This window comes from Strix aluco, chromosome 1, assembly GCF_031877795.1.
Source record: "Strix aluco isolate bStrAlu1 chromosome 1, bStrAlu1.hap1, whole genome shotgun sequence".
NCBI classification, from domain to species: Eukaryota; Metazoa; Chordata; class Aves; order Strigiformes; family Strigidae; genus Strix; species Strix aluco.
Genome location: NC_133931.1, coordinates 156,707,167 through 156,725,369, shown reverse-complemented (window position 1 = coordinate 156,725,369; position 18,203 = coordinate 156,707,167).

Sequence of the window (18,203 nt, the reverse complement as noted above, 5' to 3'; positions counted from 1 at the left end):
GTACCAAAAACAGTATGACCAGCAGGTCAAGGGAAGTGATTCTTCTGCTCTACTCTGCTCTTGTGAGACCCCACCTGAGTACTACATCCAGCTCTGGGGCCCCCAAGATAAGAAGGACATAAACCTGTTGGGGCTGGTCCAGAGGAGGGCCATGAGGATAACCAGGGTGATGGAGCACCTCCCTTATGAGGACAGGCTGAGAGAGTTGGGGTTGTTCAGCCTGGAGAAGGGAAGGCTCAGGGGAAACCTTACAACAGCCTTCCAGTGCTTGAAGGAGGCTACAGGAAAGATGGGGAGGGACTCTTTACAGGGAGTATAGTGGTAGGATGAGGGGTAATAGTTTTAAAATGAGACAGGGTAGATTTAGATTAGATATAAGGAAGAAATTCTTTCCTGTGAGGGTGGTGAGGCACTGGCACAGGTTGCGCAGAGAAGCTGTGGCTGCCCCCTCCCTGGAACTATTCAAGGCCAGGTTGGACCAGGCTTTGAGCAACCTGGTCTAGTGGAAGGTGTCCCTGCCCATGGCAGGGGAGTTGGAACTAGATGATTTTTAAGGTCCCCTCCAACCGAAACCATTCTACAATTCTATGATTCTTTGACTATTATTTGTATCTGTAGTGACTGAATTTGAAACGTAGTGATTGAAACTGGGATCAGCGGCTGTCACGTGACGTGACTGAGGTTAGCAAATGCATGTTTGTACATATGGCTCTTGAGTTTCTCCTTCTCCTTATGCCCATATAACACATTGGGTTTTTTTCACACTCAGTTGCTGTAATTATCTTCACCTTCTACTAAACCTGTGATGTGTTCTCTCCCATTTTTCTAAAGCACAAAAATACACATATTCACACACTCAGCGTGATTCAAGTATTGTTCACCTGTATTTTTAGATTTTCTCCTTCATTAAAAGAGCCCTTTAAGTCACTTGGTTTTTTTCCTGCTATCACTCATACTTTTCTTTTATTTTTACCTGAAAATCATTAATGACTCATCATTTTTCAGTACTAACAACTCTATTCTCTATGACATTAATTTACCTTGCAACAATCTGTTCTCTCTGCATACAGCTGGAATGCTCTGGCATCACTTGCTAAGAGCATTAGTCTTCAAATCTTCAGCTGTTCTGATGGGGTAGTATTCATTTAGTCCCTCTTTTTCATTAAATTCCCTCCTGAGGTTTTTATTTACTGGAAAGTCTGCTTCTGACAACCACCCAGGAAGGTGCTGTCATTAATTTAAAATGAAATGTTTTGCTTTAGTTATTTGTTTATGTCTTGACAAATGCGAATCTTTGTTTTCAGTTCAAACGTCTCTATTCATTAACCAGTTAATTGTTGGAAAGAAGTAAAATACACTGACACTCAGTTTTATGATTCTGTAGAACTATCTTTTCTGCAGTCAAAATTGGCTCCTGATGAATTTCTTGATCATTGATATATAAAATAGGAAGCATTTCTTTCCAGAACGGGTTGTTAGGCGTTGGAATGGGCTACCCAGGGCAGTGGTGGAGTCCCCATCCCTGGAGGGGTTTAAGAGTCAGGTTGACCCAGCGCTGAGGGATCTGGTGGAGTTGGGAACAGTCAGTGTGAGGTTAATGGTTGGACTGGATGATCTTCAAGGTCTTTTCCAACCTAGATGATTCTGTGATCCTGTGAAAATATCTGCACCAGTATACTAGATGTTGATGAGGTAGGGCAAGGGAAAGAGCACTGTCTGTGCAATTTGGTGTCTTGTTCCTTGGGTAGGAAGTGCAGGGCAGTATGCCCTACTCCAGGATACATTGATGCATTAAATTAAGTCCTGTGAAAATTATAAACCCTGCCATTCACTCCAGCTTTGTCTATCCAGGCCAGGAGCAAAGCCTAAGAAAAGATCTCAGGTTTTAGGGTGTATTTCCATGCCCACATATTAGCTACTCCTCTGATTTTGACCTTGTGTTGAGCTATTTGGCTCTGTTAGAACTGGGTCCTTCTTCAACCAATACTATGTGCTTCCTGGCATTGCCTTCCTGAAAAAAGTTGCAGAATCTATTCTCAAGAGAGTAGTTTTATCTTGCTCTGGCCTTTACTACAACCTGGGGATAATTTCAGAGTCTATTTTAGCTTGATGCATTACTTACTGTGATCTTTTCCAGCACCCAGATTTAGGTTCTGTGGCAGGAGTGAAGAATCCTTTCTGAATAGTGGAAGGTTCAACAATCAATAATACAGTGCACTGTTAACAAGCATGGATATTTTCCTAAAAACTCCTAGATAAAAAGTACTTAACAATCCTTGCCAGATCCATAAAATGTTTTCCCAAATGGAAGTGCTACATAAGTCTTTGTAATGCTCTTTACAGCATACTTTTATTATCTGGTCTAATCATATGTGAAACTTCTAGTGTCAGGAAGACAAAGACCACACTGACATACCTTCCAGGTTCCAAGTATTTTTTTGTCCAACTTCCAATTATTCCATTATCTCTACTGCTGGTCCTGCTCCACTAACTTGTTGAATATTTAAAAAAGAATTTTATAAACTCTTACTTCATTACTCATTAGTGATCATAGAAAATTCAAAGCTGTTTTCACTGGAAAATGTTAAAATTTCCACTTTGTTTTCTTTGCAAGGTAAACAATGTAGGTTACTTTCCTATTCAAAATATATATTTTAAATATTTTTTCCACACAAATATTTTCACCCAAAATAGTTGAAAGAAATTCACATTCGTCTGAATTGATAACATGAATTTAAAAAATTATAGCAGTTTGGAACAGTTCTTCACAATGTTGTATCTTACTGCTTTTTTAAAAGCTTGATCCCTTATACAGGTGTTAGCTGATTTTTATAAATATAAACTCTTTGTTTGATCCTGGTCTTTTACTGCTTATTAAGGAATAACACTACTAGCTATCCACAGTTTTAATTTATCTGGAAAGCTTGAGTTCACACACACAGTGTGATTAAGAAGCTTTACGTTATCCCTATGGCCAGGTAAAAGCACAGGTCAGTATTTGAAATATTTTCTTGCTAAGAATATGAAATTACATTTTTCCAGAGATAGCAGGATTGTGAAAAAAATATTTTTCTCCAGTGATTTGTGGGACAAAGACAGGACAGGAAATGGAAGTCATTTAGTTAGGACACTTTCTCAAAGTAACATTGGAAAACTGCTAATGTGTAGGCTGCATGCCTGGGCCTACCTGGCACAGTTTAAAGGAAAAGGTGAGAATAAGGGTAAAGTTCATCTGGAATCTGAATACATTTTAAACAACTACACTTAAACTTTTTATTTGTGCCAGCTAATGACAGTGTCTCAACTGGTAGCCTGAAAACTAGATAACTACTTCAGGATCAGGCTTCCAGGGTCTCATCTTGTCTCATAATGTTCATGCTCTAGTAGGGAATTATGCAGCTTTAGAACAGCAGTATAATGTAATCAGTGTGTGTAAGTATATCAAGATATTAGAGATGTAATCTGCTTTATCATCTTGTTGCATTAACTCTATATGGATCATAAAAACACCAGCATTTTAGTGTCTTTTTTGTCCAGATGATGACTATTATAGGGTCCAATTAACATGCTTGGGTTGGAAAAAGAAATCCACTCATGTACAGACAGGGAACTGATGGGCTAAAAAAACCTGCTGAAAAGAACTTTTTTGTTACAGTGGATGCCCAATTGGACAGGAGCTGACACTATGCTCTCATGGATAAGGCAAACTGTACGCTTGGCTGCATTAGGAGGAGCCTGGGCATCAGAACAAGAGGAATTATCAGCCTTACTTTCTCAGTGATGGTGAGGCCACCCCAGGATTACTGTGTCCTGTTCTGACAGTCCCCATTTCAGGATAGCTGCTGAGAAACTGGAGTGGGTCTGGCACAGAGCTGCCAGGGATAAAAGCACCAAGGTAGAGAATGAGGGAGGGAGCTGGGCTGGTTTAGTCTGGCAAAGAAGAGGGTAAGGAGCAGTCTCATAACAGCTACAACTGCTGATGGGGAGCTAAAAAATGACAGAACCAAACAGCAGTGTAAGATGGTGTAGCATGAAACAATAGCTGCAAATTAAAGCTTGGCAAGTTCAGACTCGATATTAGGAAAAGCTTTCTACTAGGAGTTTGGCACAGTAACAACCTGTTACTCAGATGTAGTGAAATCTCCATCCTTGCAGGTTTTCACGACTTGGCTAGGAAAAGCCACAGCTGACCTAACTGGGTGTTGGCAGTAGTCCCACTTAAAGCAGGAGACTGGACTAGATAGTCACTGATGGTCCCCTCCAAACAAGTTATCTGTTGTTCTGTGACAGGCATTCATGTTTCTGGTCAAACTCAATATAAGAAAATCATTATTGCTGTAAATCCAAGACTTTGCAAAGCTAATAAAAAGTTTAGTTGAAATGTTTAAAGTATTTTCATTTTATTCCTAGTGACTGGTGTTTAAGTAACAAACTTCCTTCTTGATATTGACCTCTACGGGACCTCAGAATGGTGCATCTGAGAGACTGCAATTGTAGGATAGGGGTCAGGAGTCTCCACCTGGTAGAGAGAATATTGACAGGTACTCTTCTAAAAAAGGTGCTCTTTCCATACATATATGCTGATTTGTAGGATAAGAAACTTTTTCTTCTGAGAACATGTCAGTTTGAGATATTTAAGAAGATGGTCTCAGTTTGGGGAAGGAAGATAGCTTTCTAAAGCAAGGCCTAGAAATTGATCCCTGAATAGGTGGAATGTGAAATAGAAGAATTTCTGAAATCTCAATATATCTTATGGGAAAGCAAGGAGGAAAGTACCTGTCTTCCAGCTACAAAACTGAAACGTGTTCTAGACTTGGAGAAAATACAGTAGATGACTATGGAATCTTATTTACTACAGTGAGTTTTTTGCTGGATCTATGTATAGTTTTTGCAGTCAAATAAACCTGTTATGCATATTAACTAGCTGGAATTGCTTTAATTAATTTTGGAAATGCAGTGATTCATTAAATGATAAAAAATTTAACTTGGACAGCTTATTAAGTATCCCAGGGAAATCAGATATACTTTCTCCTATTGCTTGCTTTCTTAGGGGAAATCAGTATCTCATTGATGCTAAATTTATTTAGAATATTTATTTAACACTTTATTCAAGACTTTACAGCTCCCATGATTTAATTCTTCAGAAAAAAGGTGAATCACTCATAACTGTAAATAGTTATTTTTCATCAGATGACATATTTGTGAATTTCATTTTTTTCCAATTTCTGGGACTCAGCACAATGTTTTGAACTTTGGTTGTATAAGTTTTTAAATCCTCTCTTTCCATTAAAGTGTGGTGTGTCCCTTCTTTCCCTTATTTTAAAACCTGTGCTTCACTAATTATTTTCCTATTTCAAATGGATTCAATTAAAAAATTACTTTTTTTTTTACAAAGAAAAATGACTTTTTTTCTTGTCATGTATCTGAATCAAATAGCTAATTTAATCTTTTGTTTATACTAGATGTAATTAGATTAAAGGGATATTTAGTTTTCCTCCTGCTCATAGGTGACATGAACCAAGTCAGCAGAGATGGCAGAATTGTTTCAGATGTTTTTTCTGTTAACAGTTAGAAATTGAAAACAACTTCCTTCTGGTTTTTGAAAACTTGTTATTATAATTTCTGTTTTCACAATTCAGTAGACCACTGCAGATTTGTACAATACACTGCCCTTTTACATAGTTGTTAAAATTTTCAAGTAAGAGTTGACAAATGTTATATCTGGTCAACAAAGTGACTGTGTGATCACATGAGCTTTAGCCTTCTTCATCTTTTGACTATGTCACCATATGATCTCATATGATAAGCTGTTTTCTTCCTTGGAATTTCAAGCCAGCCAAAGTAAGAGATGAATGAGACTTATTATTGTTTCACTGACTTTGAAGCACTCTGCATTTCCATTTCTCTTCATGGAAAAGGTCACTTTAATCAGTGGTGAATACTTCAGAGTTGATAGCACAAAATAATCTTAATAGGTTATTTGAATAGCAATTTGGTTCAGATGAAATTCCCTTAATTGGAAGAACATGCATTTGCAGCAAACTTCAACATACACTGGAGAGCTCCAAGAGGAGAGCTCTGTTTTCTTGTCTGACAATCAAGAACTGATTGATAGAACTAGGATTACTTCTTCCAAAGGAAGAATGATTAAAGAAATGCACGATAGAACTCCTTAAACATGTACAAGGGCCTTACAAAAGAGACGAGAATACAGTATTCAGATGATCAAAGAGACAGCATGAAAATCTTCCTAGCATTCAAGATGAGTGAAGCACAGGGATAACTTGCCCAGGGAGGCTATGGGAATTTCAATACTCAAGGTGTTAAAAGAAGAACCAGTGTCCGACAAGCACAACCTACATTTAAGACAGGATATGATCCTTTTCTGAACCAAGAGATTAATTAGATGTCCTCTCAAGGACCCTTCCAACCCTATTTTCCATGCTTCCCTTTATTCTTAGATTTCAAACTTGCTTATGTCAATGTGTGTGTCCAGAAAATATAACTTAGTAAGAAGGCTGGTGTGAGGTTTCTGTTTATTTTTACACAATAACTTAGTTTATAAGAAGGGGGTTTTTTTCATCTTTTAAAACCATTCAGCATTTCAGAGTCTACTTATTGCTGAGGTCTTGCCTGTCAGTTTTGGGCTTCTAAATTGAACCTAAAATTTGTGATGCCTTCTGAGACAGTCCTCTTAAGTGAGATTCATCTAAATTTTAGCCAACTAAAAGCTAGGTATCTAGCCTAATAAGGTCATGAGGAACCTGCTATAGTCTGTGGGAAGGGGAGAGATGCTGTTAGAGGACTTATCCAAAGTGTTACTTAAAAAGATGAGCATGGCTTCGCAAGCAAAATATGTGTTTCCATGCAGAAACATGTTTCCTGTGTATGAAGTTCACTGAACTCATTTCATGACTTTTAACTTAATTCAGAGAAAGTGTACTGAAAAGTCACACAAAAATAATACAAGTCATACACAGTCTGTGATACCACTCACTGCTTCAGTATATGCCTCCACTTCTCCTGATTACATGAAATATGTAAATGTGCAAATTTGACTTTTTTCATAATTGTTACATTTTCATTCACTGTGAAATAAAATCAGGATCATCCACTTTTATATGGAATCTAATCACAGAAAGTTGCTTTGATAAATATGAAACTGATACTGAAAGATGCTCAGCTCCCCTACCAGAACAGACTATTGGGACTGATGGAGCTTTCTAGGTCTTTCTGAGTTATGTTCTCTTTAAAGTACTGACAATGATATCCCACCCTCAGCAAGAAGGATCTGTCTCTATTAGAAGTATTTCCAAAGCAAGTATTTGTTGCTGTGGCTGTTCAATAAGGAAAGCGTATATGGCTCTATGGTTGATATGTGTGGCAATAAATCCACCAGGGACTGTGAGGAAGGATCATAAAACACAGCCTCTGTAGAGCACTATGATTGGATCCTTAGGAGCAGTGAGGAGTTCAGCTCATATTTCAAGCTCTGATTCCTTAAACTTTTTTCCAGAGTTGTTCCTCCCTGCAAAAAAGGAATTATGTGAAGAGAACCCATCTCCTTTAATGCATGTTTGCATTTTTGAGAGACATGTTGGAATTGCTCTTGCCCTCTGTCCAGGCATGATTTCCATATTTGGACAGTCAAACACCAAATATAAACAGCTACACCAAGAGTTGCTCCATTCTGATGGAGAATTTCACTTAGATCTCAAAGTCACAGAGAAATTAACTTCTGTAGTGTTTTCCAGATTTTACCAGCATCTCACACTTGTATTTATATTTCTTTTTCAGTCCAAATTCATAGTGAAGTCAAAGGAGATTTAATAAATCAGTTACTTTCCTGGGAGAAAAAGTATCACTAGCTAATAAGATTCAGTATATTAGAGTATTGTAGGAAAGCTCAGGGGATTTCTTCCTACTAGAAATTAGTAACAGCATAGAAGAACTTTAAGAAAAGTGGCATATATATTGGAAGATAATAAATATACCTTCAAATCCATTGCCCTTGAACAGACAGATCTGAAATGCAGTAAGAAAGTGTTTCTGTGCAAAAAGGCATTTTCAAAAAAAATTTTGGTTAATGCTGGACCATGAGAAATTATACTGGGGAAAAAATACTAGGACAGAGGAGAAACAGAATTTAATACATTTGTCTTCCTAAACATTGTTCCAAATATTGCAAATAAAACAGTGCAGACCACATATAAAAAACTCTGAGATAATCAACTGACAGTGAATAAATTCTGTCTTTTCTGTTCTTCTGAAAAGAATCTGATTTGATAGCCATCTAGCATCTAGTAATATCTTCTAATTGAAGTAAAACAATTATATAGTAGATGTACTGCAATATTATCACAGGGTTTCATCCATTGAGCTTATTCTTTTCTTCTCCGTAGATGCAGCAGAATCTTGCTGCTACTGGGCAAGACCAGCTTCTCTTCAAATACTTTTCCAATTTTTTTCTTTAAGCCTGTGGCTCCCTAGGGTGCGTCTCAGACTTGTTTAGGAAATGAGTTTGAATTTCTGTCTGCGGCCAGGTTTTTCAATGATTGCTGTTCTGGATCTAAGCAGCTGGTTTTGTTTAAGGCATAGCTGTATCTACTTCTGAGGGAAGGAGGGCCACAGATAAATCTCTGGCACCAAAATCAGGTGAATTTACTGGATCACATCTGCAGAATTTAAAGCTAGCTTTTTCTGTAGTGGATCAGTTGTGGAGGGAGGTGGCTGGAACAGTTCAGGACAGAGCTGGTTGTTACAGAGGCTCCCAAATGAGCAACCAACCACCAAAAATTTAAAAAGTTAATTATTAATACAGTTAACTAGTTCTACATAAATTAGAGGTTCAAATATCTGTGAGAGGAGAACAGAACAACTTTTTAGGGTTTAACAGCAACCCAAAACACATAACAAAGAACTCTATGGGGTTTAACGGCAACCCAAAACACAGAACAAAGCCCCACTCCCTAGGGTTTAATGACAACCCAAAACACTTTATCACTCACCTGACAAGTGAGGGCTCTCAACCTCGAGGACCTGCTCAGGGCAGCATCCTGACCCAAGGGGAGAGTCCTCAACCGCAGCATGCCACTCCAGGGGACAAGCTCAAAATGGCTCCCCCAGGGGACTCCATTTATACCCAGGCCGAATCTGACCTGTAGTCAATAGCAGCTCCCATTGGCCAAAGGCCCCAATGACTGCGAAGCCCTGAGAACAAAGGCAGTCAGGAGCTGCCGCGCTTCAGCAGCCAAGAAGCTCTGCTTTCATCGGGCGGATGCACCTGCCACACTGGTGAGTGAGCTAACAGTAAAGCAGTGCAGACAATTAGGGGCTAGTTCATAAATGTGCTCCTTGACCCTCTTTTCAGGATACTTATCAGGATAGTTGTGCTCTGTGGCTATGTTTATACTAATAAAAGCCCAAAACATTGCTGTGTTCTGAGGTACAACCCATTCTTTAGTTAAACTGTTAGAATGGCCCTGGTATGAATTCATCCTGTGTCAACTTTCTCTGGAAAGTTCCACTGCATTGGTTTTGGAGGTCACATGGCCTGGACACCATGTATGTAGCTACCTTATTTTGATGGTTAAGAAATTTTATAGCATGGAGCTGAGGCATTTCTTGCATGTTGGCATGAATCCCAAAGAACATTCCAGGGCAAATTTAATTTGCTAGTATGTAGCATATATACTAGCACACATCAAAGTCCATGAATGTTCTTCTCCAGTTGAAGGTTCTGCCATGCCCAGCTGCTGGCTATTTCCAACTGCTGAGGTGGCACAACCCTGTTTTCTGTGTTTGTGTTTAAGCGTTTGTATGAGTACTCCCCTAATACACTTCAGGCAAAACCACCTATTTAAACTGGGTAAACTGACCTTTCTGATCTTATCAGCAGTGAATTAGGAAACTAAAGTGGAGGCAATAAACTGTCCTATCCTGCTTTATAATTTCAATTCTAAGTAATTCTTGCCTAAAACTCTTTCCTTAATTTTTTTTCCACTCTGATCTATCACTAGGCTATGTGTGGACCAACACTGTAATTGTTTCCATAGTAACAAAGACTTCAAAAGATGGAATGAGCTGGAGAATAAAAAAAACCCCATCAAGTTGTAAACAGAATAAAAATGAGTTGCGGCAACACAATATCTGATGCTCAAGTCTAAAGGCTCTGTGGCTCCTTTGCAATGACCCAGGCTAATGTGAGAGTGATGCTATGTGTTCATCCCAAAGTCACTAAAATATGCTCTTCCTAGCAGTCCATATTACCATAGCGTTTATATTCACTGACTCTGTTCCTCTCCTCTGTCTCTGTTTCTTTACTACTTAAACACACATGCTGGTCAGATCCTTAGCTGGAGATGTCGACCTGGATGTCATCCTTCCTGTACTCCCCCTAAAAGCAGTGTAATCCAAATGAGAGATCTGCTGGATGAAATGGTGTTTCTCATTTCAAGGATACTGATTTATACCAACTATGACTTATTTAGTCTGATCACATGCACACTACTGGGTTGGGGGTTTTTTTTACACTAAAAGTCACAGGAATGGTTATCAGGAAACCTGCATTCTGTTTTTGAGTCTGCTACTGGCACATATGGTACGTTTTATGTTGCATATGTGTTTGTGCCTTGACTTCCCTACATGTACAAAGGGAAGTATAATGCTTCTCCAGTGTATACTGGTTTTGAGAGAAAGATGTTTTGAGATGAACAGCGGTGGCAATCTTTTATCTTGTTCAAGTCTGCTTTGCATCAAAAATATATATAGTTAGCTGCAATATGCCTGATGCCTAAATATTGTAACATTTTGCAGCAGATATTTTTAGTTCTGTGAACTCTCATACTTGTTTTGAAATATTTCTGAAGAAATGCTTAGCATTTTGCCTAAACTTGCTGCTAGAAATATCTAAACTAAGAAGCATTCTGTCTACATAATAAACATCAGAACGTTACTGCAAATGATTTTTGGCTGTGTAGAATGTGATACTGTCTAAAATAAATAGAAGGTTCTTTAAAATATAATGCACTACTTGTCGATGGCCAGTTGTGAAGATGAAAACGTTTTCTATTTTCGGGTCCAGAACTCCTTGGAGAGTATAACTGCCCCACACGAGGGGGTAGAAGCTCTTGTGCCAGGAATCCAGCCACATTTCAGAGGAAATGAACTGGAGAAGCTTTGGCCCACTGTTTCTGGTAATTGCTCCTGCAGTCAGCTCATCAGTCAGCTTCAGAAGCTGTGGGAACTCCCACATTTGAAAAGCTTGTCGGACTCTCCAGCTGAGACCTCCCAGGCACATGCATTCATATCTCAGAGTTAAAATATAATTTGTTTTGGCTAAACAGCCTCTAAATCTTTCATTCCTCCAGATGGAAGCATTTGTGTAATTAAGCATTTGGCAACATTGGCATAAGTAACCATATCCCTTTTGGAATATTTTCAAAACAAATACACAGTAAATGTGGATGGGGTGATCCAAAGTCATTGTTTTTTTCGGGAAAGGGTTGTTTGGTTTATGTTTTGTTTTGTTTTCAGGGTCCGTGCTCCTTTAATGTGTAAAAACATAGCCCTCCGTGGTAGTTTCAGTCAAGCCTGGCATTGGGGTTGATGAAGGATGCTCACATTATCTAACTTCCACATAGGGATAGCAGACTTTAGCAAAGGCAAAGAATAAAAGAGCATTGGGTGAGAAACTTGTATCTAAATTTAACCTGGCTAATCCAGTTCTACAGTGATCAGCCAGGCAAGGCCAGGAGATTGAGTTAGATTTGTTGACTTGTCATGATAGGTAGGCTGTATTTAGGCTATGTACAATGGGAGTCAAACACAACTGATAATGATCTTTTCTCAGACCCCCAAGGGCTACCATTTCATACCCATTCATATAAATGACAGCAGAAGTGAGTGGGAGACCTCCAAGTTATATTACTGTAGCAAAAAGTGCTGTGAAGACCTGAATACAACTTTATATTGATAAAACTTTAACAAAGTTTGCTAAAAGATTTATCAATGTAAAACTGGAGTCAGATCTTCACAGATGCCAAAGAAATAACTAGTCAGATAATAGGTACCTTATGGATTTAATGAAATCTGAAGCATAAATAAAGTTGTTGACACTAGATGTCTAACATATCTCAGCCCACATTAGACAGAGCCAGTTATTTCCTATATCACTTAAAATGAGAAAACTGTACAGTATCAAAGCCTTCTGTGTAATGACTGTTGGCATGTTGTGACTTCCAAATGACTATTACTGTAATTTAGTTATTAGATTATTTTAAATGTATTCTGAGATGGGCTGTCTGTTTAGGATAAAGTTAGATGTCTTCCAGCCCAGAATCCACACTGGCTTTAAATATATTTTGTAGGAAGGCAGGGACGGCCAGGAGAACATAAAGATCAGGAGGGAGAAATTTGATAACTGAGTTTCACAGGACATTCAGCTTCACATGGTTTTAAATGCTGGTGATCTCTCTTAGGAATGGTGTTCACCATCTCTTAATCAGGAATGTGCAGGGTTTCTTTGAGGAAAAAAATTTTGTGCTCCAGAATTTTGTCTTGTCTAAATAGAGCCCAGATTCCTGATGTCCATTTTGGATTGAAACGCTCCTTTTTTCTTCACACGACTAACTAGTTCTGAATGTTTTACAAAGTAGTGCTTTAGAGTTTTTATGTTTGTTTTTGTTTTGCCACTGATGATAATTCTTTTCGCCTATATTAGAACTCACTCACCTCACTGTCTAGCAAATCTCCATTAGATCTGAAGGCCTCCAACCTGTCCTCACAGAAATATGAGGTTCAGGGACTTGTATGGAAGCTGAGCTGCTTAATCTGACTCTATAAACACTCAAACTTCAGTGTGTTTGATATTGTACTCCAGCTTTGAGGGCTGTAGGTTTATCCTGCTTTAACAAGAATCAGCTTTGAAGTTATATGAGACTTCAGTCTTTTAGGTTGAAAAAACATTGATTCAATTTTTTTTTTACTTTTGTTGTTCCAGAGTCATAAGTCTGTATTGAGCCTTAAGTGAATAGAGGGGGAGGAAGGGAAACAATAAAACAGTAATTGCTGTGTCTCTTGACCCAAACAGTGAAATAACTGATACCAGGAGAATTTTAGTTCAGCTCCTTGGACAAAGGTGGTTAGATAAGCTGAAGATAAAAAGACAGTCTGAACTGAGTCTGCAAAGCTTTTCAGTCTTATTTTTCATCTTAATTAACTTATTATTAAAGTCTCACAAGCCTCATGAATTTTCTCTCACATAAAATGGAAAAAGGATAAGTGAGACAAAACTTCTGGATTTTGTGAAAGAGACAGTATAGTTGGAAAACTGGAGAAATTAATCTGGGCCAAATTTTTTTTCCATTATCCCAAGGGTTGTTACCTGTGCGGCTCTCTGACAAGGAAGGCAGCTGTACATATCCTTTCTAGTTACTTTCTCGTCCTGTCCAGGGGCTTTATTTTGTGGGACTAGAGTGTTGATGCAAATGTACAGTGCGTCTGACATAAATCATAGTCTATTTGACACTGAGTTTGATATCTGAAGTATAAAAGCCATTTGCAGGAAATAATGGCAGTTTCTGCATTTCTGGTTAGTGAAAACAATTAACTTCATGCCTCTGAACATATCATTAGCTGGATCTCATTTTAAAGGGCTAAATATTGTGAATATTTACAGGGTCTATTTACAGATCAACCACTAACCTCAGTGCTTGTGTCTGCTTTGAAAAAAAAACCCCATTATGTCATCCTAGAGTGAAATAAAAAGTGCACCAAATATTTGATACACTATGTATCATGAGAAGTACTTTTCCTTGACAGTTAAAATCTCCATGAACTCTCTGAATGCCTGAGAGGATTGCCTCGCTGTTAGCACACACGGACAGATATGCCACTATAGCTTTTGGAAATAAACACGTCACTTGATAGAAACAAACAAGACAAAAATATTTTTTTCTTCCTGACTGTTCTGGATAGTCCGTGACATTTTACAAAATTCCTGTCATTATAGTATTCTGGCAGATGGCCTGTCTTTGAGATCTCCTCATCACTGTACATCCATGGGAAAGGCAGTGGTAAAGTGAGGTGAAATGTGCATCATGTTTCTTATGAGAAGATCCTGCCGTTTGAGTTGGTTACACATTTTTTTCTGCTAGGGGGCATCTATAAAAGAATAAAACTGTTCTCTTTTGTACTGTTTAATGAGGGTTGCACAGTGACAGAGATACTGCACCAAGCATCATGTCCAACACAAGTCTTAGGGGATGATGTAGTGGGGCAGATCAGGTCCTCACACTTTGGAACAATCCCTGTTGTTTTCCTCCTAGAATATTTTCTGTACTTGTGTTTGTGACTGCCTAATTTAAAAGACCTGTCTATATCTTCAAAATAAAGGATATTTTATAATTCCCCAAATTATAGTGCAGTCAGTGCCCGATCCCCCTCCCATTGATGAGGTCCATGCGTACGTTGGCGCTGTGTCCCACCATGTGCCCTGACCTAATTCTGCTTTCTGGCATCTAGTGACTCTGTTTTGAAGAGCTTCACCAAGAGAGCTTTTAATGCTGCCCTGCTTCCCTTGCTTTATTTTCTCCTGAATTCACGTCAGTGCTACAACTCTGTCCTTAAACTCATCTTGCCCCCACATATATTTCATAACCAGACTACAGACCTTATGATTCTTTCTTGCCTGTTTTTTCTTCAATTAATTTTTATTTGGAAGACAACAACAGGAGTTTGGCAGTTGGAGCTACTTCTTAAATGCCCTTGTGTCACACTAACCAGCTGACATTTGTTTTGTAATCTGTGATGATTTTATTGCATGTATTTCCAAGGAGATGATATTGTCACTATCAAATTGTGCCATTAGATTTTTTCTTTTTCAGTCTCTAGAATTGGGTACAGTTGGGACATGAATGCAGAGGAAGAGGATTACATGAATGTCTTGATGAGCAAGTCCTCGGGCAGTGTTCAGGGAGGAGAAAGATTGATTGTTGCTCTTGTGAAGTTTGGTCCTAAATCTTGGTTGCCTTAAAGCCACCTTTTTCAAACCTCCCATCCAAGCCAGGAGGACAAAAATTCAAACCTTGAATATTTTTTTGGGCTCATTTCTGTTACAATATCTTGGTTGTACTCCTTTGAAAAATTTTTCTTTCTCAGTTCAAGTCTTTGACATTGGTTATGTTTTCTATTGTTGTTAGTCAGGCTTTTTGTGAGGCTGCTCATGATTGTATATGGCATTTTTCTATTTGAGAAGCATGAAACATTTAGGTTGATGTTACAGTTGTTATCCATGGTTCGTCTATGGAATGGAACTGTGAGAGCAAAAACCTGAGAATTAAACAACAATTCTGTGACCTTCCCTCTTCTTGGTCATTTACTTTCTGAAATGATAAACAATTTGGGGGCAAAAAGCACAGCATGTTCAGGTGGAAGGTCTCAGTTTAAATTGAAGACTTGTAATATTTATAGCAACAAATAAATCAACAAATCTTAGAAAGAAAAGCTAGGCCCTCAGGAATCTGTCATGTCTCAGGCTGTAAACCTCACCCAAGCTTCTCGTATCTTGCAGAAAATAAGATACTACAGTGACTCAGGTGTGCTACATTGATCCAAGTATCTGTGTAAGCTGTATTCCATAGTGAATGTGAGAATGCTGGAGAAAAAAAAATAATGGTAGCTTCTCTGTAGTTTTGCAGACCCATTTAGGCCTTAAGTACTTCCTTTTGTCTGTTTCCCATTTGGCTTCATCAGAAGCTGAATTAACATGTGTTGGTAAAACTGTGCCTTCTGGCCTGTATTTGTCAAACTCAGTTGCTAAATCAAACTTCTACATTTGTACTTGCACGTTTCTTACATAAAGGGCCTGCTACGTAAAGATGTTGATAATTACCTTTCTCCTATTTACTTCTCCAGCTTGTTGCATTATTAAAGCTGTTGTTAAACTACAAAAAAGATCAGGTCATGAGCTAGCAGCAGGGCTGTACATCAGCCCCAACCCCTCCAAGACTTTCATGTTGTTTTCAATGTCTCCCATGAGTAGAATTGCATTTATGGACTTGTCTGAGGTTCAAGTTGTGAGGCTACAAATGTTTCTGTTCAGATGTCCCTAGGTTTGCCTGTGGATGTCATCTTCCTCTTTACAGGGATTCAGTCTACTTCAGTGATATATAATTTGATGGAGGCTATTGCACAGAGGAAGGGAACAGCCCCATCCAAGCAAAAGCTGTCAATTGCCTCCTCTCTGGGGAGCTATCTAGAGACAGCTATGATCATTATTTTCCTGCTCTAATTCCTTTCTATTTTATTTCACTTCCTTCCCTTGCTTTCCCACAAAATATTGTTGAGAGACAATGCTACAGCTATTGATTCCTTTTTGCTCATGTTAATGACTCTGCTCCTTCCTCAGGTGACTCTGTATTACAGTCGTTAATCAAACGTCACAGCCTACGAGCATACGGTCTCTGTTCATTGCCAGGAAGCAGTAATTGGCAGCATGGTAGCAGTAGTACACCCTGGAGAGAAATTTTTCTTAAAAGTGAAAATGCTGTTCTACCCTCCCATGATAAGAATCACTGGAGTGCATATGTGCAACTGTATATAGCCTTTCCTTATAGCAGCCATCCCATTTGTAATCCTCTTTCGGCTATAATGCTACAGTAGCTTGGATTGCAATGTACCATTTTCAGTACTTATCACATATCAGCAGACAGCTGGGCTTTTACATGACAAAATAGCCACCACTACAGCAGTGGCTTAGATGACAGTGAGGTACTGTCCATAATGTATGATCTTGAGCAATGTCTAGTAGTCAGAATAAAAATCAATCTGACATCTCAAAAGACTACATGCAGCCGAATGGGCTTGTTAAAATGGGCTATAACAAGTGAAGCATGCAGCAGAACCAGGAAAAGAGAAAATACATTTGGTCTCAGGCAGGCTTAATTACCTGGGTTACAGATTACTGCTAGGTTTTAGAGGATAACGTCACAACTAAAGCTGAGGTAGTACTGCAAAATGGGATGCTTAGGCTGTCTCTCTTTGAGAGTTGCTCTCCAGGTAGCTCCATCAGCTTTATCCCAGGATAGATAATGACCAGTTCACACAGTCCCATATTCAATACTTGACCAGTGTGCTCTTTATTGTTCATTCACTATTAGTAATAGTTTGGGCAAAGAATTTTATTTTGTATGTATATTTTGGGAATGACCACACAAATCTGTGGTTTTGCTTATCAGAATTGATGTAAGTGTAAGCTCTCAGTTAAAGAGACTAAAACAATGTGGCTGGTCATTCTTATTTAAACAACAAAGTGAAATTGTTAGGGTCTAGAAATTCTTGAACAATTCAATTAAGAGAGATTCTGTCTGAATCGGTCAAAGCAGAGAAGAATCTAAATCTCCTACACTACAGATGAACCTCCTAAACCCAAAATTGTTAGTCTGGCACATTATATAATCCAGTAAATTTTACCAGTCCAGAGAGAAAGGAAGATTATGATCTGTTGTCCATGATGGGGAATTTCACTTGGCCTTCCCCACTTTGGGCAGGACTGAGCCTCGAAACACCATCTCTGAGGGATTTGCACATCTAAAAGGAGGCCTGATGTTAACATGAATAGATCTCATTCACTTTGAAATATGATGGCTCAGGTTTTCTTCTCATGAAGATTGAATCTTAGAACCCTACAACTGTTCAGAAATCAAAATACCGCCTTTCCCTCAGGCTAATCTCCAAATCAAATTTGCTCAAAGACTTCCCATTTCCTCTCGTAGCTAGCACAACTCTCAAGCATTGCGACTTTGCTTGTGCAACTTGGCAGCAGTTGCTGGAAGTGGTGAAGAGGAGCTCAGCTGGGTTAGTGCCAACCTGCTGCTGCAGGCTCTTCGTTAACATACACAAACCAAGGGGAAGGCTGCTAAGATGTGAATAAATTCATTTGACTACTTGCAGAGAAACTGCAGTGGGAGCTCAGGGCGGAAGGGTTGGTGGGAGGATTTATTGCAGAAGCACAGTAGGAAGTAGGTTCTGAGAGAAGGGGAAAATTTTGAGGTAGCACGAGTTGAACAGCCTGAATTAAGGTGAAGCTAGTCACGATAGAGGAGGATAAAGATTCCCAATAAACTTGAGAAGTCTAGAATTTGCTTAGAGGAGACAGTGTGTATGCACTTGATGATATGCCAGGTATTTACTATTATAAATTT